Raw genomic sequence first — 24,938 nt, 5'->3', positions numbered from 1 at the left:
TGCACCGCTAATCCCGACACGCACCACCACAACGGAGCCCGAGTTTTACATCCAGAAGTCAGACCATTCGCTGCTAACTCTTTAGACCAGGGGTGTCCAAAGTCTGGCCCAGTATGGCGTCCGATCCGCCCCCACGGGGTTGTTCTGCTTGACGGGCGCTTTGTAGCTCAGTCTTACTCAACGGACAGGATTAAATGCTGTCATTTTTTCGACAAGGGCGCCGCAAAACCAGAAGTTTGTCAAAACAGTGCCAATGAGTTGTAAGGAACCTGAAAATGCCCCCAAAACAACAGGAAGTCACCTGAAAATATTGTGGATTTAGATCTAGTTTGTGAGTCGCAGATAGCATCATGTGTTTATATGAGCAGGGGGGGTCTGACCTTCCGAGAAAGACGTCAGATGATGCCAAACGATGACGAAGGACGGCGGATGTCCTTCATGTTTTTACTGTACCACTCTCCAAAACCAATAGGAGGTCACTTGCGAAGGCGCCAAATCAGCAAGAACCGACAAACGAAGAATTTTTTTTTGACAAGGGTGCTGTAAAACCAGCATTTTGTACCGTGAAAACAGGGCATGAGTTGGTAAGGAACCTTAAACTGCCACAAAACCAACAAGAAGTCCCCTGGAAACGCCCCAAAACTAATAGGAAGTCGCCTGGAAATGCCCCCAAATCAGCAGGAACCGACAAACGAACAAGAATCCCGTAAAATCCCTCAAAATCCACAATTTACCAGGAGTGACCCGTGAGTACTCTAAAATATTAGCATTTCAAGTTGAATGTTAGCCAAAGGTAGGTTTTTAAACCGAGGTTCTGAACCAGAACAGGTTTTCAGACGCAGATTCAAATGAAGGTTGTCCATCGGGCTCAGTTAGCCAAGTCACATTGAAATTTTCCGAGAGCAATTGCAGCAGATGAGGCGCATTAAAGACTTTATTTTAATGAGGTCTCATTAGGTGCGTGATGAATGTGACTCACTTTATGACGCGCTTAATTGGAAGACTTAGAGGCGGACGGCGAAACAATCAATAGGATCTCCTTCCAGACACCGCCAGCGCCATCAACAATCCGCCCGCCGATCGATGGGTTACAGGAAACCCGACGCGATTGGACGCCGTCGCCGCCGAAATAAAGATCAAGCCGCGCCATCTCCTCCGCGGCTTGAATGGCCGCTGTGTTTTCCCGCCTCAACAGCTGACGATCACAAGCACCCCTTCCGGCTTTGACCTCGATACGCAGAAAATGGAGCCCGGAAAGAAAACCCTTTGTCCTCCCCGGGCCTCCCGGGTCGAAGTATCACGGGATAATCAGACAAAGAGGGGAATGATATTCTCCCATGAGCTGCGTGATGATGGATGGAGGAGATAAATGCTAGCAGATTCAAAGCCGGTTCGCTACTTTTTCTTCTTTCTGTCTCGAGGGTCGCATTAGGAACGCAGATTTTGACCTTGGTGTTACGTCTGGAGCTCTGCAAGAACCTTTTCGTCAAGTCTTAAAAGAGCGCACGGTGATTTAGTCTGTGTGGAGAATGACGAATGTCAATGTCATGCTAATTTGCTCAAGTCGTCTGATCTGAAGTGGGAAATGTAGTAATTACGTATTTTGTGGTGTTGTTGTCAAGACCAAGACTTGCCCGGAAACTGCAAACACAGATAAAGTCAAGATTTTTGGAGGCCAAGACCAATACTGAGACAAGACCAAGACAGAATCTTTTGAGAACCGAGTCTGAGATGAGACCAAGACAGAATCTTTTGAGAACTCAGTCTGAGATGAGACCAAGACAGAATCTTTTGTGAACCGACTCTGAGACGAGACCAAGACAGAATCTTTTGAGAAGCAAATCTGAGATGAGACCGAGACAGAATCTTTTGAGAACCGAGTCTGAGACGGACCAAGACAGAATCTCTTGAGAACCGAGTCTGAGACGAGACCAAGACAGAATCTTTTGAGAAGCAAATCTGAGATGAGACCGAGACAGAATCTTTTGAGAACCGAGTCTGAGACGGACCAAGACAGAATCTTTTGAGAACCGAGTGTGGAACTAGGCCAAGACAGAATCTTTTGAGAACTAAACCTGAGCCGACACCAGGATAGAATCTTTTGAGAACCCAGTCTGAGACGAGACCAAGACAGAATCTTTTGAGAAGCAAATATGAGATGAGACCGAGACAGAATCTTTTGATAACCGAGTCTAAGACGATACCAAGACACAATCTTTTAAGAACCAAATCTGAGACGAGCCCATCCCATGCCGTTAGCCAAAAATCAATGACAATAAATCTAGATAAAGACTTGTGTACGTCAAGACCAAATCTAAGAGAAAGACAAAACACTTTTTTCAGGAATCGACTCCAAGATTGGACCAAAACTAGCCGGAATCAGGAATCACGGTTAAGACTAGGACTGAAACAAGACCAAGACTATAATGAGTATTTTTTCGGCTCTGAGACTTCACCAAACGAGACCCCTCCAGACTGGATCGAGTTTCTACGGCCGGCCACGAACCAGTTAAAGCGTTTGAACGCGGTTGGCATTTGCACGATGTTCCCAGGGGACCATATGAACCGGAGACAACGCACTTCCTGTTGAGGCGACACGGTGACCCTCCGTTGAGGCGGCCTCGACGCAAAGAATGGGCCAAAAAAGAAGAGAGTATAAGAAGAGTGTACATTCTGAAGGCATCATAAATCACGGCGCCGGTGGCAGGCGCCCCAATTGCGCTGCGAGGGCACGCCGAGGCCGCCGTCATCCGAAGCTCCTATTTTGTGTCCCCGGGCTATGTCTGAGGGAACAAATGGAACAGCAAAATAAGGCGGCCGTTCCCCCAAGATTCTCAAACCGCATTCGGTGGAGTCTTTTTGGGGTGCACCTGACGTACTTGGCTCGTATTCCTGCAAGTTTAGGTCGGAATCCGGAAAAAGAAAACAGCCATTTCCCCGTATGTACCGAGAAAATTGCTATTTGAGTAGCTAGCTAGCACTGTAGATCTGACACTTGTATTAGTTCGCTCACGTGAAGTACTAGTTCTCTCACGTAGTACTAGTTCATTCACATGTAGTACTAGTTTGTTCACATGTAATACTAGTTCGTTCACATTTAGTACTTGTTAGTTCACATGAATTACTAGTTTGTTCACATAAAGTACTATTTCATTCACATGTATAGTACTAGTTGGTTCATAAGTGTAGTACTAGTTTGTTCACATGAAGTACTATTTCATTCACATGTAAAGTACTAGTTGGTTCACAAGTGTAGTACTAGTTAGCTCACAAGTATAGTACTAGTTAGCTCACAAGTATAGTACTAGTTAGTTCACAGGTCTAGTACTAGTTAGTTCACAAGTGTAGTACTAGTTAGTTCACAAGTATAGTACTAGTTACCGTATGCAATTATTAGTTTTTTTAATTTTTAAATTGTGAAAAGCGTATTGTGTGGGAATGGTCTATTTTTTCCAATCGAACCAGCATGAGAAAATCTGTAGTCATTTCATTCCGAGCAATTCAATCCCGTCTTCATAGGGATGCTCAAAAATTTATCATTGTGGTTTTTGTCATTTTCCTTCCAAGCACTTGTCAAATTTTGATGACACGCGCAGTTGCCAGATACTGGCGTTTATCCACCGACCAATGAAGCGTTGTTTACCCTGCATTTATGTTGATTTTCTCCTGGTAGCTTAACAAGAGCTGGCACTTTTGCATTAGAATGAATTTCCCTAAAAATCCAGTTTTTGGCACCCAAATGAACTCCGACGCCAAAATACCCTCCCTTCAGTTCAGTTCCCAACAAAACTAGTCAATTATTTTTCCAAGCCATTTTGAAAAAACATTACCCGATGAAAAAACTGACACCAAAGTTCAAACACCCTTAATAAAGGATGACGGATTGTGACAGTTTGTCCCTGGAACAGATTATTTTTGTTTACACCATTTCATATGGCCTGGAGCGATTGTGTTCAAGCTCGCGGGTTTTGTTTATCGTAGGGTCGTGATAGGGATCGGCACCCCTCCCCCCGACGGGACGCGGCCTTGAAGGGGGCGACCGGGTCTGGCTTTGAAGTAACCGTGACGCGTTTTGCAGCCGTCATGTGTTCCGCCGTCAAGGTTGGCACTGTGACACTCATCTGGCGCAGATCTGCAGATGGAATCCCACGCCAAGCGCGACACCCCCGCTTGGCCAGTCCGGCGTTTGACGTTGACGGAGGCTAAGTGGCCGCTTGGCCAGATTCCAGAGATTAAAGTCGGCGGTCGTCGGGACGCCAGAGACTGGTGAATGTCAGCTTCTTCGGGACGCCGTGTTTATCGCACGTCGTCACTTCCAGATGGTAACAATATTCTAAATACAGTTCGGGTTATTTCTTAGAGTAGCAGAAATTATGCAGGTCTCCGTAAAGGATTGATTCTTTTCCAGAGTATTAAAAAATGAATTTTCAGGACACACAGACCAGTAAATATTGAGATTGTGTGATTAGAAATTAGGTTTGCCAAACCGGGAGCCTCATGGAAGTTAAGGATTCTGGCAGAGGGCGTGGTAAAACGGCCGGAAAGGTGCGAAGAGTCCGAATACGAAATTGAAAGCGGGTCAGATTCGGGAGCAAGTCCCAAAGAACATGATTCCAGTAAGGTCGGGTCTCGGGCGCCAACTAAATGGTAAATATCTTACGTTTCCAAAGACCAGGACTATGGGTCGTGGCTCAGTAGAGTCCAATCTACAGGATTGAGTCGAGTACCGTATTTTCTCGCATATTAGCCGCCTCTGCGTATAAGCCGTACCCTTAAAACTGCCTTCAAATGGTTGAATTTTACAATTTCTCTCGTATAAGCCGCCCCCTAATTGACAATTTTCACCTCCATATTAATGTTTTTATTCGGGAGTACAAATATGTTACTTTGAAGGGAAAATCTTGAGAAAAATCATCGCTTGTGCTATTTATGAGATTCAGTACATTATTTGGATCAATATTATAAGGAAGTTGAATTCAAAAAGGAAGTCATGTGAGCAGTACAACCAGGATGTGTGTCCGTAGTGGTCTACTTTGTCATCCCTAGGTAAGATGGTGGCGCCCTGAGCGAGTTTTTTTCATATTTTATGCAAGATACAGTTTACTTTTTTCTCAAACTTCATTCATAGACGTCAAAATAAATTTTCTTTAGCATTTTATCTGCTTATCTTTTCTTTATTTTGAAATAAACAAATGCATTGTCTTGCGTTATGGCGTTTTGTGCATGTGAAGTTAATTTATCTGCATATAAACCGTACCCACGATTCAGTCATCATTTTTTTTGCGACAACAACGGCTTATATGCGAGAAAATCCGGTACCCCATAAAGTGACGTTGTGCCTTTAAATTCCTGGTGGTGCAATTGATCATCTCTATCTGCGAACTAAATGAAATCAGTTGTTTTTGCCGTGCTCGTCGCCAAATCTGGACTTGATTACACCCGGCGCTCCACATCTTAATGACTCCTCCTCCTTGCGATAATAGCATTCCTTATCTTGTCATCGGGAAGCGTCACTTTCCAAAAGGAATCACACCTTCCACTGATCCCCCGCCGCTGATATCCACGCGTCCCATCAGATTCTAATTACACTTGATAATTTAATTAAAAATTCAATAAAAACACGGCTTGTTTTTTATCACTGTCACTTCATTAACTGCTAGCTCGCTGTGCTTTTCCACTCTGTAGAACTTCTTTGTTTTTCAGCCGGGAGCTGATTTTGCTCTTTGTGTCCCTTTGTGGACAAAAAAAACAAACGAGGAGCCATCACAATTGACCTCGTTTCCATCGCAACTTGTTCAGCTCGTGAACATTTTATTTGTAGTCCGCTAAGAGGGCGCTTAAGAGTTCATTACATGTATACGTCCGCGCGCACACATCAACGCGGGAAAGATTAGAGGGCGGTAATCTGGTGCAGGCAGTCAGCGCTGGATGAAGCAGTGATGAGCTGCATTAGTTTGATTACTCTCTAACCCCGCAGTTTACATGTCGGACTCTTAATCTGGTTTCTGGCCGGCACGCCGCCGTCTCCGCGCCCTCGTCGACCCGCCGTCAAAAACCAGACTAAACCACGATAGAGATGCAAACATAGTCGCCGAGCTCGTAAACACGAGAAAACAGGAGCAGATTTTCCGGAACGGAAGGGGTCGGGGAATGCTACCGTGTGGGACAAGTCCTGCAGGGTGTTTGGTTGATGCTAGAAGACTTTGTTGGTTCTGGTTTTACGATACTGCGGCAAAATGTGCAATTGTGGTTTCTGCTTTTGATGTTGGAAAGTTCGTACATTAATGCTTTGACATAAGAGTGTCCTAAAATATGAGAAATTTGAGATACGAGCAAAATTCTTAGCAAATTTTTGGCCCTTTTGTCAATGTATTACTCTAGTTAGTTATTGTATATGGGAAAAATTGATTTGAGATTTTTAACTCGTATTGCAAAGTATTACTTAACTCAAAGTATTTCAATTCATTCTGCTAGCATAACATATGCATAGCATAACATATGCATAGCATAACATATGCATAGCATATCCGCTAGCAGGAGTTTGCAACATTGATTTATGTTGAAAAGTAAAATACAAAGACTCATTTGAGCCTAATCTGTCTTTAATTCATGTGGTTTGCCTTGAAATGTTAAATTAATAAACATGAATATGTAACAATGACAATGCAAAATTTCATTTAAAAAACACTGCTTTTTTCCCAGATTGAAACAAACATGTTTGCAAAAAATGCCTGTAAAAAATATTTTTTTACTCTTAACAGCTAAATATAATGATTTACAATTGAATTATTGATGAATCTCGTGTAAAAGACTTCATCAAAAGCAAATTACAGTGAGATGGCATAATTTTTTACTGGATGACTGCAATTGAGGATCCCGTTTGACTGCCATTGACGGCCACCAACGCCCATTTCTATTATAGTGTGACTGTAATCGAGAGCCAACGTCAAATCTGATTTGACTGAGGGTGCCGTTAAAGACTTGTTTACAATAGCATGCGAATGAAAGCAACCGTGTTTTGTTGTATCACAAATGTTCATTTAAATCGAATGTGGTGTTGATCAACTTGAACGCTGTTATTTTTCTCCCTCCTACCCTCTCTTCATCCCCCCTGCCTCCCTCCCTCCACCACCTCCGACAGCCAATGGGCGGCAGGCGTCCCCCAGCCTCCGTGTCATCCACCCAGCGAGGACGCAGTTGCTGCGGACGCGCGGCCGATACCGGCTGCTCTCAAACGGATACTCTTGCTCCTTCCTCCCTCGCTCCTTCCTTCAGCCTCTACCCCCGCACCGCCTCTCCTCTGCGGGGACAAAAACTCTCTCCGTCGTGCACAGGTGAGTCACGCGCATGTCGGCGTTTATCTCAGTCCGGGGAGCGGGATTATTATTATTGCGGGCACGTGTAGCGATAATAAGAGCCGTAACTTGGAGCGTCTTAGGTTTCAACTTTTTACCCCCCAAAAAATCATTTCAGAGTTTAGAAGCAGTACGGTTAAGGGAATAGCCCTAGTTTGATTGCTTTCCGCTGGGGAAAACTTGGCGTCGTTCGTTTTAGGTCGCTTACACTCCATCGCTCCTGCCCGCGGGGAGCGGCGCTTTTTCTGGCCGGGACTCTCAGAGCGAGCCTCGGCTGCGCGCAGGTGCGAGCTTCGGTGTGGTGGAGCTTTTCGGGCGCGTGTTGTTTGTTTGTTTTGGTGGCGCAGACTTGCTGACACGGAAATTGTGCTTTGATTCTATAATTATATTTGCGCTTTATACCTGGAAAAGTGAGGTTAGCTGTTTAGTTATTTTTATCTGTTACATATAAACTTCCTCCCTCGCTCCTTCCTTCAGTATAAACTGGTTTAAAGTGTAGCTTTTGATGGCTTCTCCAAATGCTGCCATTTGCTATCAGTCCATTTTTTTGCATCACTGGGACTTGTGTTTTTGCCGCAACGCATCCACGTTCTCCCTCCATCCCATGGACGACAATAGACGTCCAAAGGTGTGCAAGCGCTGGGTCCAGAGCAACTTTTTGGCTCGTTGGCATCTCCCTGCTGTGTTTTCAAATGAATTTGTCAAAACGAGTCGAACTAGATTGGACTCCAATCGCTGTCAATGGCACCTGATGGGACCATTCAAGACACACGCCGGACTGTCCTCGGTTCCCGTTTCTCCTCCCGGTGGGAACAAGTCGCCCGTTGTGTAGGGGTGGGAGGAAACGAGCCCGAGCGCGGCAGGCTCGCAGTTGAGGTTGTGCCGGTTTGATGAACACATGAAACGCGGGAGCGGTGGAAATAGGAGGCTGATCAAAGACGCACGGGGAACACGGCAGGTGTTGAATATTTAAAGGCTCTGTAAATAGCACAAGCCGGTATGGGCATGTTGGGTCCACGGCATGTGTGTAAACCCCAAGAACCGCCACCGGAGCAGAGTCGAGGTCTTAAAAGACACTCATTGGCACATCGAGTCTGAAAGGGAAAGATCTCCATCTGCCCGCCCCCCGCGGGTCGCCGTGACGTCACGTGATGGTGGCACGTACCCGGCGGCGGAGCGGGGCAACTCGCTGACCCCGACTTGATGATGTTACGTACGCTCCAGATGGGCCGCGTCGTCGGCCGTGACGGCGGATGTTCTTTCCGCCGCTCGGTGGCCGGCATCTGCAGCCAATAACGCAAAAAAGCCCCAGCGGCTGCCGCCCGATGGCGGGGCCCCTCGGGGACCGGCTCCCCCGCCCTGGCCCACCGGGTCTAATGGATGTACGATGGAAACATTTTATGACATGAAGAGCACCCCGAGCTTGTTTGCTAGACTGCATCAGTCACGGTCGTACAAAAATACAAACAAATAAGAATCTGTTGCTACTATTACTCTAGCTACGGCACCCTCGAGTTGTGGAGCCGTTGAAATCGCAATTATTTTTTGTTCTCCATTTTAGCGCTGAGGAGTTTGACGGGAAGACGTTTTTAGTCACTTCTTTTGTCGCTTGGCAAATTTTTTATTACAAGAGTCACTGGGAAATTTCAAGATGGCCGCACGGGCTGTCAAAATCGCGGAAGTGTCGCTGACAAGCGTTTTTAGGAGAAGCGGCATGTTAAAAAATTGTTGCCAAGAGTAAAAGGAATGTGTTTTGTGAAAGTGGCATGATTTGTGAGGACTGCAAAATGTGCGTTAGATTTATTTGGGGTACAAAATGGATCACGATAGGAAATAAAAATCACATTTTTCAGGAGAAATGTTTGGAAGATACATGTCTATGAAGAACAGATTTTTCATATTGAAATGCTAGTTGTAATATTCAGAGACTTGATTAGTGTAATGTACTTTAGCATACCGCCTTAATGGTTACATTCGTTAACATTACACAACCCTTTTACTATTGGTAATCTTTATTTTTCTAATGTGATATATTTTTTAAATATATAACGAGATTTAGCACACCTGAGTATAAGTCGCAGTACCATGCAAATCTATGAAATTGTGTAACTTGGAGTGTGGAAAAATACCCATAAAATTGACTAGTATTTGAAATTTCACACTATTTCAACTTGTGGATGAACTTAATCACTATTTGACTCGTTAGTATTTTGCAAAAATGTGATTATTAGTACTTTACATAACTTGTGGGAACATGTAAAATCTAACTGCATTGACTGATTGTAGTACACTTTGTCGTATCGCATCCTCAATTTGAAGCCGTACATTGATTTGTGGGTTATTCCTTGATTGGCCGCCATTGAAGGCGACACGGATGTCCAATCCATTTGGCCGCGTTCCAAACAGATAGGACGTCCATCGACTTCATCGTCAGTCATCGAGCTAAGAAGGGCAACACGGAGAAACGATTTTTCCAAAACCGCCGTGAAGGTCAACCTGACTTAGCCAGGTTTCCACTGAAGGGATTTTACAGGCTGGACGGCGGCCAGAACGGCAGCGAGTCCACTTAAATCCCGACAACCCCCTCTTTAAAAACAAAACAAAAAAACCCACGCGGCATAAAGATAAACACGGCGTTCTTACCTGGCTAAACAATGCCTCATTAGCTCTCCTGGACTTGGAGTCAAGTCTTACATCGGACTCAAGTCTTACATCTTTTTCCGAAGAGGCTCGTTGTGGATTGCGTCAGCGCTAAAGCTCAAAGAGCCCGGCAGACGTCCTCTATGGTTTGAAGACCACGTCTTTAAATAAATGAAGGGAAGCTGACAGGCAGCGTTAGCGGACAGCGCAGTTAGCTCGATTTTGAAGAGAATGCTTTCCAGGGTCGGTAGTTAAAAAACTGTTTTGCTCATGAATGGTCAATGTTGTTTTTAAGTGAGTTTTTAATGAGGTGACTTTATAAAAATACGGTGGCTCGAGTGCCACGTTTTGAGGACCCCCCCTCCCCTTGTGAGTCCTGCGGAAAAAAAACGTCAATGAGAGAGAGAAGTGGGTCTTTGCAGTCGGCTGGCGAGTCACGCTGAAATCACTTTGGATTTGTTCTTTTGGGTGGGAGGTGCTAAAGTGCTGCCAATGTTGAAGAAGCGGCTGCCAATAGAACAGCCCCCCTCCGGCCCCCCCAACGACACACACTCGCGCATGCTGGAGAGGCGCCACCGCCTTTCTAATCACGAGCGCTCGACTCCCGAATCTCGGTGGTCCTCCCGGGTGGGGAAAAAGCGCCGTTAGCCCGTTAGCTCCTAATCCGTAAAGTTGGATTCCAATGAGAACAATCGTTGTAGTTATTGATTAGTGTTGTTTTCAGTACAGCCCCCCATCCGTTCTTCATCTATTATTTATATATAAGTGGATTTCTTTTCATGAATGTGTTTGTCGATAAAAAAGGCACATTTAATTCAGGTGTAGTGTTTAAAAAATAGTTTTTTAAAGGCCTAGAAGAATTGAATGCTTTTTCTACTGCAAAAAGTTGGTAGATGTCCAATCCATTTGAGCCGAGGTTGTTGGTAGCAAATGTGACAAACTCATAAGGATGATGGGGAGCAATCTGTTTGGACGCCTATCATCATCGTTTTTGTCATTTCTGAGCCACTTTTTATTGAGCTCCAAAGTTTTGTTTTGCTGTAAAAAATATCTCAAAGTGAAGTTGTCGTCATTTGTGGACTGAAGTCACATTTTCTTAGGATGTAATTTTTAAAATTTTGCTATGCTTGATTACAGTTATTATACGGACCAAAAAAGATCCAATCATCACCTTTTAAAGAAAAACATATATTTATTCTGACACAGAAGAGATAATCCACTTTGAATAAAGTCGTTTTTTTTAACGAGAAAAATAATATTTCTCCCAACGAGAAAAAAAACCAAAAAGTCTGAGTCGGGAAGAGGAAGACCATCAGCCGAGTGTCTTTCCGCAAGGATGCCGGCCCGTCCGTCTTTCTTCCATTTGAGGTGAAATCGATTTTTTGACCCGGCAACGGCAAGCGGGGGGGCTTTAGGATTGGATTTGGAATGAAATCCCTATATCCAACGCGTGTGTGCGCGGCCGCGCGCTAATAATCTAATAGTGGGAATCACGGATCCAGATCGCTATCAAAATCTAATCAAGTCTCGCATGGCCGCGGGCCCGTCTGCTGGTGTTTGCGCGCACACGCTTCCTGTTCGGCGGCAGAGGTGACGGCGACCCCGTCCACGCAAATCAACTCGCTAAATTACTTGGCCAAATTGGAACATTTTGCTTCGCTAAAGTCGGATTATCGGCACGCGGCTAGATCTGGAGCTTTAAAAAATCAGTTTTTTAGTTTTGATTTTGAACTCCTTGCTGTTTTGTAACTGGTACCGAATTGAAAATACCTTGAATTTTTCGACTCTTGCGCAAGTCAGTTTCGCTAAAGCTGTGTTAAGACAACGTTTTAAGGGGTAAAGGTCTTTCAAGTTGCCACCCAGGTTGTTGTTGTTGTTCTTGTGGACACAAAGTTTGAAGTGCTGTTTTCTGTCATTCGCCAACTGATTGTCTTTAAAGGTGGTAGCTATGTAGCATGGGTCGGTATTTTTTGGTCCTGAGAGTCCAATTTTTGCATTATTAATTGCTTGTGGAATTGCAGTTTATGAGTTGGCCAGTGGAGGGCAGCCATCCGCGTCGAAGGAATTTCCCGGTAGAGGATAGCGGAGTTCTTGTCATTTGTAGTTTCAAGTTATATGATTTAGTTCCTGTATGAATTTGTGAGAATTTTTCAATTGACATGGTTTTTGGGGACATGGAAATGTGTCTCAATTTAAAAACAGGCTTGCGGGGGGGGACAATTGGGTCTGGGGGACTTACATTGGTCTAAAATTAAGGAAAATGTCTGCTTCAGAGTTAAAATAAGCTAAATTGGACTTGCTATGGTACCGTGGAGTGGAAAAAAAATATTTCACTACCACTTTCGTCCACTGGCGTCACCAAAATCACCGTCTTTGACCAATGTGTCATTTTAGCATTTCGGCCAGATACAAGTGACGCCGTGGGGTTGGTTTTTTCTTTTTCCGTAACCCAAATGCAGTCAAGTCTGACGACGCCAGTAAACGTGCAACGTATGTGAACGGGATCCTTCCGTTGCCGTTTGTGAAATTTCGTCCTTTGACTTCCCAGCTGTCCTTGCGGCGAGTCCAAGTGCGCAGAAATGTGTGTGTTCAGATCATGTCCGCGGAACACCCGCACCTCACCTCCCACCTGGTTCTTGCCAGCGTAAAGCCCCCCAGGCTTAAACCGCCCCGTGGACAGCGGGGGCCTCTAACGGCTGTCTGGGGGTCGGCCGCTCAACGTGACAGCGGCTTAATAAGCGGCTGGGGGAGGGGGGCGTCGGCTGACACGGAGGTTTGGGGAATATTGACCGAGGGATGACAGCGGGCTAATAGGGGATCAGAGAGTCCACTACGAGCACAGCTGCACTGCGGCGCGGACATTTGGATGTTTTCCATTAGAGGGGTGTTCACTGTTGTCGGCGGCCGGCTCGACGAATGGCGTGTGGAGTTACGGCGAGGGGGGGTGTCGGGACCGATCGACTAAAGTAAACCACTGTAAAATTAACCGGCAGCTATTTTGATAGACATGGTTGACTTGAAAATGATTTGAATTGTGCTGCTTATATTCCCAGGGGTTGGGGGGGTGCTGGAGCCAGCCAGCAACAAGGGAGCAGTTCGAGTAAACCCCTGAATTGGTTGCCAGCCAATCCCTAGTAGTTCATACACGCATAAAGTAGTGAAACTGTAAATAAGACATGATTCATACTTAAGTCGTTCGGTGAAATCGCATAACTAATCGGGGAGTTATTCGACTGTCAAAATAATGATTTGTGACGAGGCCTTAGAAAAGAGAACTGATCCGAGTCGTAGAAAACCGGTAGGGACAAAACGACCTTTTTGGACAAAAGACCCCATGGATTCTCAACTGATTACTTCTTGAATTGGACACGAAAGATGGGGGGAAAAAATGAAATCTTCAAAGTTGATGAATGAGTAATGGATTAGTTATGCCTGCCCGCTGGTTAGCAGTCATGATGCTTCCCCGGCGTTCGACTGAAGGTCGTCTATTGAGCCGCCGCCGTGTCGTTTTTGTGAGTGCGCATGTGATTTGCTTGCGCTTTCCGCCAGCCTGCAGGAGGAATGACACCCGTTATTGCGGATGACAGCAACACTGCGGCTCTTAAAAATACGTAAAGGGAAAAAGTATTTTCCCTGCTTGGCTTCGGGGGAGCGGGGAGGTGGGAGCGGGGGCGCCGAGATTGGCGGAGAATCGGCTGTCTCCGTGCCCCGCGGGCCCGTCACCCCTCCTCCTGCGGAGAATGGTCTCCTGTCTATTTTGTGAATGATATCTGGATTCCATTGTGTGCGCAAAAAGCCTTTGTGACTTTTCCTTATCATTTTTTTTCTGCAAATGAACAGGCGGCACATCAGAAAGGCTTCTATTTTTCCTTCGATTTCCCCCCCAGAGTGAAAAAGGCTAACCGGCATCCGTGGCGGGTTCCCTCTCTGCCATTACGCCGTTTCACTGGCACGCCTGGATGTAAAATAGAAGAAGGTAGTTGAACACGTGCGCCAATAATTGCCGGCTGAAGCTGTCCGCTTTGAGGAAAGGTCATCTTCGGAGGCGCCGCGACACTTGTTTCGACGACAGTACGTGTCAAATGGATGTTGGGGGTCTTGCCGGGCTCCAATTACACTTCGACGGGTCTGGAACCGGAGCAGGTCCTGGCAACGGGCGACCCTGCAGGAGCGACAGAAGCGCTCAACCTGTTTGTGTGGAAACGGGAAATGATTCGACTTGATTTAGGCGAGGACTGAAAACCAGCTCCTGTTCCAGTCTGCAAGGGTCACGTTTTTGGGAAGCCCTCACAGCGGTGGTGGTCAAGTACCCGAAGGAGCAACAGCGGGCGGCTAGCGAATCCGAAGCACTTTGTCTGATTGAAAACCAGGGAAAGACTCGACCGACGCAAAGGATCAGTAGAAGTCAGTACGGCGAACGCCACTTACCTTCCCCGCTGACTTGCACCGCAAGTACGAAACCTCCCGCTTGTTTTCCTGACAGACTCACAGCAAGCGTTGTTGTTTTTTGGGGAAAAACAAAGGCAGAGGCCAGGGGACGGTTGCGGGGCTAAGAGTCGGTGCTACTGGCTTGCACAAGGAATTTGATCATAGGTCAAAGTCTGATCGAAAAAAACAGGACAGGATCAGCAGCAGACACCTGATTTGTTGAAGAAGTGGCAAGTGGGGCAGGGCCTGCTGGCGGAACCTCGCCGCGCAACGAAGCCCCCCTTGAGTGTCAGCCGCTCCGAGCTAGTTTGGCGTAATGAAGGCAAACTTGGGTTCTAGTTTGCCAGAGGACGATCTCAGTGTGCGCTCGGGCTACGGTGCCGCCGGACTTTCTTTGAAATGGAAAACTTGCATTAAACATTCCATTTGTATGATTTATAATTATAACCTCATTAGCATCGCTGCTCTGAGGATTATAGACATATAGAGAGGGACTCCAGCGGGTTGGTCCGTTAAATTGCTGCCTTCGCCATATTGAGTGTGGATGAGTTGTTGTAAAGTAGTTAGTCATTCTTGTCTTTTTCGTGTGGGATGTAGGGCGGCACAGTGTCAGGGTGCTTAGCATGTGGTTAGGGTCAAGGGTTCAATCCCAGGCTCAGGCCTTCTTGTGCAGGGTTTGCAAATTCTCCAAGTCCCTGTGTCGGTTGATTGTTTTTCTCATTGTGCCCTGGGATTGGCCAGCAACCAATTCAGGGTTTTCCCCACCCGCAGTTCAGGCCCCTGTAAAGGCGACGTCACGACGACAAAACCGTTCTGGGTTTTTCATTCTGACGTCCACGCACATATGTCCAGCTGCACCCCGCCCGGGCTGTAACATTAGACGCACCCATGATGTCACCCCATGACACGCGGCATCCAGACGCGATGCTCCTACGAGACTTTGCTCACTCTAACGCTAATTTGATTCAGCGGAGCTTTAATTCAATCCGGCGGCCCGGGAGCCTCTAAGTGGCTTTTAAGAGAGTCTGAAGGGGCTGGAGGGCCTAGATGGGGGAGTTAGCGAGGATTAGGTGACACTCCAGAGGTCAAAGGGTAGGCTAACAGCGGCAGGTGGTGCTTGACAAACAAATGGTGGAGCTAACAAAGATGCTAACGTCAAGTAGGATTCCATAATTGTTTTTTGAGTGAGTTCGAGTGATTGAAAACAAGAAAGCTAATGATGAGGGAGATTTGGAAAGAGGTTCCTCTCTTAGAGTCGCCAGTTGGTCCAGATGGTCCTGGTCTCAGTTGGGCTTTGTGCTAGCAACTGCATTGTGTGGCACTGTGGTGGTGGTGGGAAAACTTCACAAATCACAGGATCTGTAGAATTGAAAACCAGACCAAGTCTTATTAATACGTATCAAAGTCTCAATCCGGAAATGTTGTATCTGATATTTGATTGCCTAATCCATTTTTTGCACAGCCAGAAAATTGTTGTCATTGGGTACATTTGATTTTCAGACTTGCTCTACCATCGGAAATGCCAATCAAAGAGATTGTTCAATCAAATTTTGAGTATTGAGTTGAAACTTTTCAGTTGCGAGACGCCAGGGAAGAGCTCTCCATCTTCCGTGACCAGTCCAGTCGGCGGTCGTCCCCATTTATCCTCCCCACTGTTCGCACTAAAAGTGTGAAACCTTGTTTAGCGGAAGAACTCCCTGCTGAGTGCTAATGTCAAGTGACGGCCACCGTATTGCAGTCGACAAACACGCGTGTGGCTGGAGGTGCGTGTTTACTCTCTCCTTGCCGCCACCCCTGCCGACCGCGCAGCCCCTCGACGCTTCGGGGGGATTTTGTTGTGTTTAGATGAAGCCGGTGGGGGAGGGGAGGGTTAGCGCGCTGCTATTTTTATTTATGGAAGCACGAGTCAGACAAGCCACTCAATTTATCTCACCGAGAAGGGTCTGCAAGGTGGGGGCGTGTCTGGAAATGAAGGCAGGGACTGGTCATACGTCACTGCCAGGTGGTTTAAGCGCACCCTTTTTGTCACCCTAACGTTAGGCGTTTAGTGGAAGCTAGCAGAGGTTAGCGGAAATAGGGGACTACGGGGGAGCACCCGGGGCGTGGCCCCTAGGGGGTGTAAAGGGGGATCGTTTGGGTGAGGGCAGAGAATGAAACCAAGGTACAGTGATGCGAAGAATCTAGCGCTTCAGTGTTAAAATGTCTCTTGTTAGGATTATCTGAGTTAGCGTTGACACTTTGTTGTCATCATCCGCCCTTCGTTGACGGCCGCAGACAGATACAACTGCGGGACCTCGTAAAACAGCAGATGGGACGAGGCGCGTAGGCCAGCACCAGGCTGTCGGGTGCACGGGGCGTTGAGACTTTGCATCGGTACGCTCTGCTCCGACTCGACCCGTTTGACGATAGCGGCGTTGACAGATAAGCTGACAGACGCTTCGCCAGCTTCCATTATTTATGAGCACGTTTCACAGGTGGCCGCGCTGCTTCGTCTATAGGAACACTTTATGTCGCATTCAGGGATCCCCGCGTTTCTCGTCTTTTGCAATGTGCTAGCACAGGCAAGTTTAATTTTAGCCATGAAGTTGATAGCCCAATTGGCAGAGTTCCTACATGGGGAGGAGCCACGAACAAATGTTAAGGCCACTGGATTGGATGTTGTAACCCCCATTAAGATGCAGTGTGTTTTTTTAGACATTAGCATCTAACACGCGTGCTTTGAATATTAACGACCGCAGAATTCTGGTAGTCTGCAGTTTTAATCTGATTTCTCCTGAGTCACAGCCTTCCACAAGCCTAAACAGCTTCTCCTAAAAAATGACAAACTGTTTTTTGAGTGTTTCCACCAGACAAACGCAAACTTTTAGACCATCAGCGGGAGTCAGTGGGGCAAAATAATTAATCGTGTACTGCTGGGTGGCATTTTAGAGAACGTCTGTGTCCATTTAAGAACGTCTTTCTCAGTGTGAATGACATCATCAGCAGAGTCTTCTCATTTTTTTATCTTAATGACAACCCCCGCTTTTTTGGCACTTAACAGAGTCAATGTGGTTCTTGAGTTGGGACAGTGGGTGGCTTCAAAGCACTGGTGGGAAAATCTTCCCCAGTCGGGGAGTTTTCCTCTTCTTTTTAGGGCGTATTTTAAGGCTGTTTGCACCCGCCGGACCCCCCGGCCAATTAGAAGGGGGTGGGGCTACTTACTAAGATAGTAAATATTAAACTAATTTTCTGATTATCATCTTACATTTGTTTTATACTTATTTCTTACCCTAGCACCCCACTAATGGCCGCCCCTGGTTAGCATCAGTCTGCGGTTAGCGGTAGGTCTACTTGAAATTTCATAAACATTGCGCATACATTTAATATGTTTACCACTAGGATGAAGGAGAAGGGCTTCGACAGCTGTTAACTGGAACTCCGTGATTGTTTACTTCCGAATTTTGCCCCGCCCTGACCGTGTTGTCCAACGTTGTTTTGGTTGTTTTCAAAACCCGGGACTCTTGGGGAAATGCAATGTGGGAAGGAACCAGGAATGAATCCAATGTATCTTTTTGGGGTTTGGTGCAGACCAGCCCCGAAAATAACCATTGGGTTTTGGTCCGTCCGGACCAAAGAAAGCCAATTAGGGCCTTCCATTCCCGGCAGCTTACTCCCAACTTGGTCCTCCCTTGTTTTTTTCTCGCCTATTGATAAACCGCAATCAAGCAGCCAAGTCTTTTATTTTGGATTTCATTTGATAGCCTGCTCTTCAGACCGGGGGGCGTATGCTAATGAAAGAGGACGGAATGAGAGTGCTTGATTGGCGTCTGGGGGAAGGAGGGAGTAGAGGGGCTTCTTCATAAGTGCGCCTTTGTTTTGGGTTTTTTTTTTTCTCACTGAGGTCCCCAACAAAAAGACCCCTCTTTTTTCCCCCTCTTAATGGTAGCTCCGGGAATGTAGATGCAAATGCGGTGCAAAGAGGAAGAGCGGCCCGGCGACCTTTCCCCCATCAGAATTCCGAGAGGCGAACGGTCAACGAACGGAGAGCGCCGCAACGCTTTTTAAACGTCTGGCAGGAGAACCGCGTTTAAAATGTCCGGTCCTCTGGACGCAAATCGATGGCCTCTCGCTCCGCCATAAACGTGGTCACCTTTGCCGTAAAGGAGGAGAGCGTCGGTCTTTTAATGGCGGGAGAAGAAGCCAGAGAAACGCGCACCGACCTCAAACGTGAGCGAGTGATTGCCCAAAGCAGTAAAATTCCAATATATCATTTTTCCAGTCGCTGAGCAAGATTAGCTGCTCAAAGCCAGCCGGTGACATTGGCCGGCGAAAGGGACGCATTAATGCACTATTGATTGTTTATCTCGAATAACAGCGGAGGGAGGACGGCGGGGGCAGGGCGGCTAGCGTGCAGGTTTCGTAGGTACGCCATAGATAATGCCGTCTTTTGACTCCAGATTGACAATCGGCGGCCGAAAGGAACACGGGCTATCTTGCGACATTCCAGGTGTGAAATGGGAAATAGAAACTGGGCCGCCATGTGGCCGCCGTGTGATAAGGGCAATTCAATCTGTTAGCCGCCACGGACCGCTAACTTCCTCGGAGCTAGCGCCTATGCGAGCTTTCAGGTCTCCCTGAACTTTCACCTGACGTCAGGTGGCCCCCACCGGAAGGGGATAGTACATATCGGGGTTGGGAAGATTTGGCGGGAGGTATGTTTCCGCACTGCAACGTTGTTCTCCGGTATCGTAAAAACTATTCATACTGTTTTTAATTTGTTTTCGGTCTTGTAGGGGTCACCAGAACGTTATTTTTGTACTAGTCTTGGTAGCAATGGAAGATATTTTGGAGGTTTTTTGGGCAACTCACTCATTGATGTATCATATGTTAATATGTAAGATTGTAGCCGAGGGCTAATTTCCATCTTTAGTCCCTTGTGTAGGTTGAAGATAAACGATGACACATACTAGACACACTTAAACAGTTTTAGACAGCGTTGTGATCGCAATTTTGTTGGTCTAACAGTCAGGCTTTAAGATGATTGGCTAAGAGGTTCTGAGACGAGAGTTGACGGATGGTAATTGCTATTACGTTCCAAGTATGTGAATGCACTGTTTTTGAAGGGAACTACACAGTCACCTCTAGAGCCAGCCCTTGTTGATGCGTGGGATTTTTTGGTACCAAATCTTGCAGGGGAGGAGGAGCTAGATTTTGCAAAGTACGGTGGCATTTGCATATTTAATAGTATTGTTCCAGTTCAGGTGTTTTGTGGGGTTTATTTTAAGATCTGACAGTGGTGGTATGTTTTTGGCTTTCTGTCCAATACTGATTTTAGTGTTGTTTTGCAGGCCGATGACCAACTTTGTATTTTGTTTTGACTTGTCCAAAGGCTAGATTAATATTAGTTCAGCCTTCCAACTTCAAATGGATTGGACGTCTGCTAATGAAATTGAATTCAAAACTAAGCAATACTGACCGAGTTAACAGTTGTAAAACTATTTTCAGATGGATAAACACTTTTCAGAAAATGCTTATCCATTTTTTTTATATGATATACCTCAAAATCTTGTCATTTTTTTCCGCCAGACATTCGAGGACATGCGGTAAGCCTAATTTAAAGTGAGATCAGACTTTAAATGAGTTTAGATGAGCCACAAGATTGAAAATGCGCATTCACACTCAGTCCTCCCAGTTTAAATGAATTGGATGTCTATCGAGTTTTGAGTATTTATGACAGTAAGTGCTAGTTACAAAAAAAACATTGTCTTCTCAGCCGAGTGGATCAATAATCTTTTTATAGCATGCAAGCCGAAGACAAGTGCGACTGTCCAAGTCACAAAGAGGCATCTGTTAATCCCTTGGCACCCACTGATTTTACTTCACTTGACATTTGAGGGCAAACGCCGGCGACCAATTGTGACCGACCGCCCCACTCGCTTTATTCTCCCCGTGCGCTCGTTTCCGTCCTGGTACTCCCGTGGCTCGTCGCTAGCTCGTTACAAACAAGCATCCATGCCGCGATTTGGGAATCAAACGCTAACGCCGATCCGTCGGGCCTCTTCGTCCGTTAGCGTCCGGCTCCCACGGGGGTCGAAAGCCAGAAGGCCCGTGGCGGGCCCCGTTCGGCGACTCGCCCAGGTAAATAACGGCCAGGCCCCGCCCGTCAAGGTCGCTTTAAAAGGTGAAAACGGATGTCCGCAAATGTAAAAGTTCCCCCGCAAAGAGTTCATTACAAAACGCTAAAGTGGGTTCCTGCGCGTCCGTGGCGGTTGACAAACGACGCCCCTAACACCCGCTCGCCTCGATTCCGCGGCGCGCTTTGGAAGAAATTTGCTCCAATTTAAGAGGCGTAAAAAGGCAGCGTGTGAGGTCGTTAATAACGTAAAAAACGGGCGCTCCCGACTGTCAGCGCGTTGTTTTATGGCGGTGGCGACGTAAAGGTCGTTACTCTCCGTCGTGGGGGAAACTATTTTCCGCGCGCGCTGCTTTTATTGCGGCCGTATTTTAGCCGTCGCGTTGTTTTAGCCCCGTGTATTATTTAGTGTTGTGTGACAATTGTGTTGTCTGGAAATTGACCCTCCGCTAACGTCAACGGCCCCCCTCGTGAATACGGAAGTCCGCCCTCCCTTTTCCTCCCCCCCATGGTAACCGTAGTGTGAACAAAAGTCCGCTTTGTGCCCCCCCCCCCAGTGCTGCTCGATGTCATATTATTTGTCATAAATGGTCATAAATCACCCCGAAGAGAGTCTGTTTTTGCGTTTGGAAGTCTCGCACACTGATTTGCATCGAGGGCGCCCGCGTCAGGGCTGCCAGATGACCACAAAGACCCCAGCGGCGGAAGCAGGAAGCCAATAGACCCCCCACACCCCCTGCCAGCTCCCGCCTTTGTCCAATCTTCGTGTGCGAGCGGGCGGCCAACTCTTGAGATAAAGCCACCCAAATGCGCCTTTGATGTAAACACATGGCCTCCATTCATCGACCCGTCTTGGAACGCCTCTCATACGTCAATTCTTCTTTGAATGTCAAAAGGAATTTTGCGCCGTCAATGGCGATGAATGAGTTAATAACCCACGAGTCAAGAGAAGTCCAACTTTGGTCCGCAATTTGCCACATGCCATCTACTATAAGACTAAAAAAAATTGAAAATACTTTCATCACACTCTGTAAAAAATCTTCTTTAAGGGTTAAACATGAATAAAAAAATTCTCAAAGCTTTTACTACTACTTTAGACGAGGTTTAAAATTGTTAGGTCCTCACAAGTCACCCAAGTTGAACATCCATTTATTTTCTACTTGTTCAGAACCAAAAAACTATTGTTGCGCTATTTAAAAAAAATCTCTTTTGAAAAATGGGTGTTTAACAAAGGTGAAGAAATTCAATCACTCGTCTGTTAGGATCCGACAGACGTTTCTGGCCACCATAAAAAAAATGCAACTCGCTATTTTGCACGGTTTGGACAAACTTAGCAAGAGAATCTTAACATACACACACACCCACACCCATAAATCACGGATTATAGACAAAGGAAGGTCAGAGCCCGGGATTGAAGCTTGATCTCAGAACTGTGAGGCCGACCTGCTAACCCTCGCCCTCCCCGTGCCGCCAAATCACACTTATTTAATAATATTTCAAGTTTAAGAATACATAATTACTAATATATACTAATTTCCAGAAGTATGTCTTATCACGGGACTGGAACCAACCATATTTTTTTGAGTTTTTAACACAACAACAATATTGTTTTGGGTAGTATTTTTTATGCTAGATGTATTTTGAGTTTATCTAATTATTCAGCGCCTCCTACAGTGAGTGAGTGACAAGGAGTCGGCCGCCGGCTCTTCCCCTCTCGCCGCCGCCGCATAGCAAATAAGTGGAATAAATCACCAAATGTGGGCCAAGTCCACAAGAGCCCCTAATTTTCCCTCCTTTTCTTTCTCGCCTGGCGCCGTTCGTCCGAGCGAATGGAGTGGCCCACTTTTAGAAGCCGCCAAGTGCTGCCCTGTTCACCCTTTCATTTTCTCTTTGGACTCTTTGCGAGCTTTGCCTTTTCCTTCCTCGCGTGGCATCAATGTGTCGCAAGGTTGTTTTATCCAGTCTGAAAAACTATGTGTCAGTACGCTTGCATTTATCACAGCGCTCGGCGTCCAATTCATTTGAAGCGGGAGGGGGGCCGATGAACTAATCACCGTCCTTCTCTTAGGCTGCTGTAATATAGAAAATATACTACGTGTGACCAAATGTGCCGTTAAGTGACCTAAAATCAACAGGAAGTTATCTGCGTTCCCCAAAATCAACAGGAAGTGATGGAACACTAACAGGAAATTACAAAATTGAATGCACTTGCTAACTTCAATTGCCATAGATGTCCAATCTGTTTGAAGTGATTTGTTTTGTAAGGCTCTTGTGCGCCCCTTATATGGGTGGCGCCTTGGGCGGTCGCCCACATTGCCCATCGTAAAAACTCAACCGGAATTGCCCCAAAAATAACAGGAAATTACAAAATTGAATGCACTAGCTAACTTCAATAGCATAGATGTCCAATCAGTTTGAAGTCGGAGGGATTTTTTTATTTATTTTTTGCAAGGCTCTTTGCGCGCCTTGGGTGGTCGCCCGCATTGCTCATAGTAAAAACTCGAAATTGCCCAGAAATGAACAGGAAATTACAAAATTGAATGGACTGGCTAACTTTAATAGCTACAGATGTCCAATCAGTTTGAAGTTGGAGTGATTTATTAATTTTTTTGTAAGGCTCTGTGGGTAGGCCCATGAGCAGTCACCCACATAACAAAAACCTCACCCTGACCGCTGCTTTATTCTAGTTTGACCCTCCCCGGTCAAAGCGGATTGGACGCCGAGCGAGTCGATGCTGGTCAAATCTGACCTCAAAATGTGTTCCGTGTAGACATTTCCACGTTTATCTGTGGCATCAGTTCTCCCCAATTTTTTTATTTCTCTCACCTCCATCACGCTCGCTCGCCCACCTGGCTGACATTCTCCTCCCTCACTTTTAATTGCACCCCCGGGGCCGCGGCGAGGTTTCCTCGGCTCGCCGGGCACCATAGGGTGCTCCGCCATGTCGCTCACATCGCTCGTTAGAGAAGAAATACAAAATGGGGGGGTCGCTGATGGGAGGGGGCTTCGCTCCCTGTCGCAAAATGCCACCCGTCCCGTCCCCGCGCCGGAAAAGGCCATTAGCGGCGAGCATCCAGGGGGTATCGACGAACGGGTTTGTCCGCGGGGCGGCCGCCACCGCATTCGATAAAACCGATCGCTACCTTTAATGGCTAATTGTTGCGATTGTAAACATTCCGGCCCGATGGCCAGCCAGGGTGCACGCTGGGAAAATTGGCAGCAGACGCATTAATCTTGCTTAGCGGCCGGCGAGAAGGCCGCCGTCTGGTCGCCGGGCGACACGCAATTTAAAGCAATTTGCTTTTTTCATTTTCATTTTTTTACGCAATTAGGCAGCACATGATATGAGGCGGCCGGCCGGCAGACAAAGAAAGGGAAAATAAAAGGGCGCCGGTGTAAACAGTGGCTCTTAGCTCGGAGAATATGATTACGGTGTCATGTTCTATTACACACCTTCATTATGACGCCCACGTTTTGCTAGGAACCCGAGACCTTTCTAAAATGGCAACGGTCGGCTAATCGAAAACTAATTGATTATCAAATATCAAAGTGGGCTTTTTTTAGCGTCAAACGTGCGACACAAGTGAAGTTCGCCGGTTAGTGATTCGTATATGTTGTCACATTTAGTTTTTTAAATGACAATATCTGATGCCAACTTGTTTAGTTATTACTTATACATTTATTATTTATTTTTTGTTGTATTTCTGCACTTTGTGAAGCTTAAAAATGCATTATACTCGTATAATGACAATATTAGCATTCAATTCAATTCACTTGAATGGCAATGAATGAGTTGATAACCCACAAATCATTATTTTCTCAGTAATTGACTTTTTTTTTACTGGATACGCATGTTCAGGTCCCCAAAAAATCTTGTAAATTTGAGATCCGTAAAAAAGTCAACATATTTTTAAATATATACTTACTATATAAATGTTCCCTGATTTGTCTCCATCAGATTTACACATGAATTGATGAGTTGACTAGTCAGAAATAAAATGGGTTTGTCTTAGCCCTTCTGGAGACCGGTCTAAAATGGCGACCGACCACCCCAAGGTGGGCCGTAAAACTCTTTCAAACCAAATCCTGTAAATTTGAGATCAGTAAAAAAGTCAACATATTTTTAAATATATACTTATATAAATGTTCCCTGATATGTCTCCATCAGATTTACACATGAATTGATTGATAGTCAGAAATATATTGGTTTGTCTTAGCCCTACTGGAGACCGGTCTAAAATGGCAACTGAGTTCCCCAACGTGGGACGTAAAACTCTTTAAAAGCAACTGTAATAATCACTATTCATTTGAAGGAGTTTTTATGATCCAGTCGGGCTTTTTCTGCTCTTTAATGCCATTAAGCGGAGATAAGAGCCAAATAGGGGAAGCGGTGCGTTAAAAAG

At 46.1% G+C, this 24,938-nt stretch overlaps 1 protein-coding gene across 1 annotated transcript in view; it reads left to right on the top strand.

Moving 5' to 3' along the window:
- cdh6 (cadherin 6) overlaps nt 1–24,938 on the top strand; it is a 106,681-nt gene that overhangs the window by 40,395 nt on the left and 41,348 nt on the right. Inside the window, exon 5 of the mRNA XM_077623736.1 lies at nt 7,142–7,334. The gene's annotated coding sequence lies outside the window, so the exon portion shown is untranslated. The remainder of the gene's footprint in view (nt 1–7,141; nt 7,335–24,938) is intronic.

The sequence above is a fragment of the Stigmatopora argus genome, chromosome 17 (assembly GCF_051989625.1).
Source record: "Stigmatopora argus isolate UIUO_Sarg chromosome 17, RoL_Sarg_1.0, whole genome shotgun sequence".
Lineage (NCBI taxonomy): Eukaryota > Metazoa > Chordata > Actinopteri > Syngnathiformes > Syngnathidae > Stigmatopora > Stigmatopora argus.
The sequence above is the reverse complement of the archived record's forward strand: the minus strand, read 5'-3'. Positions and strand labels throughout refer to the sequence as shown.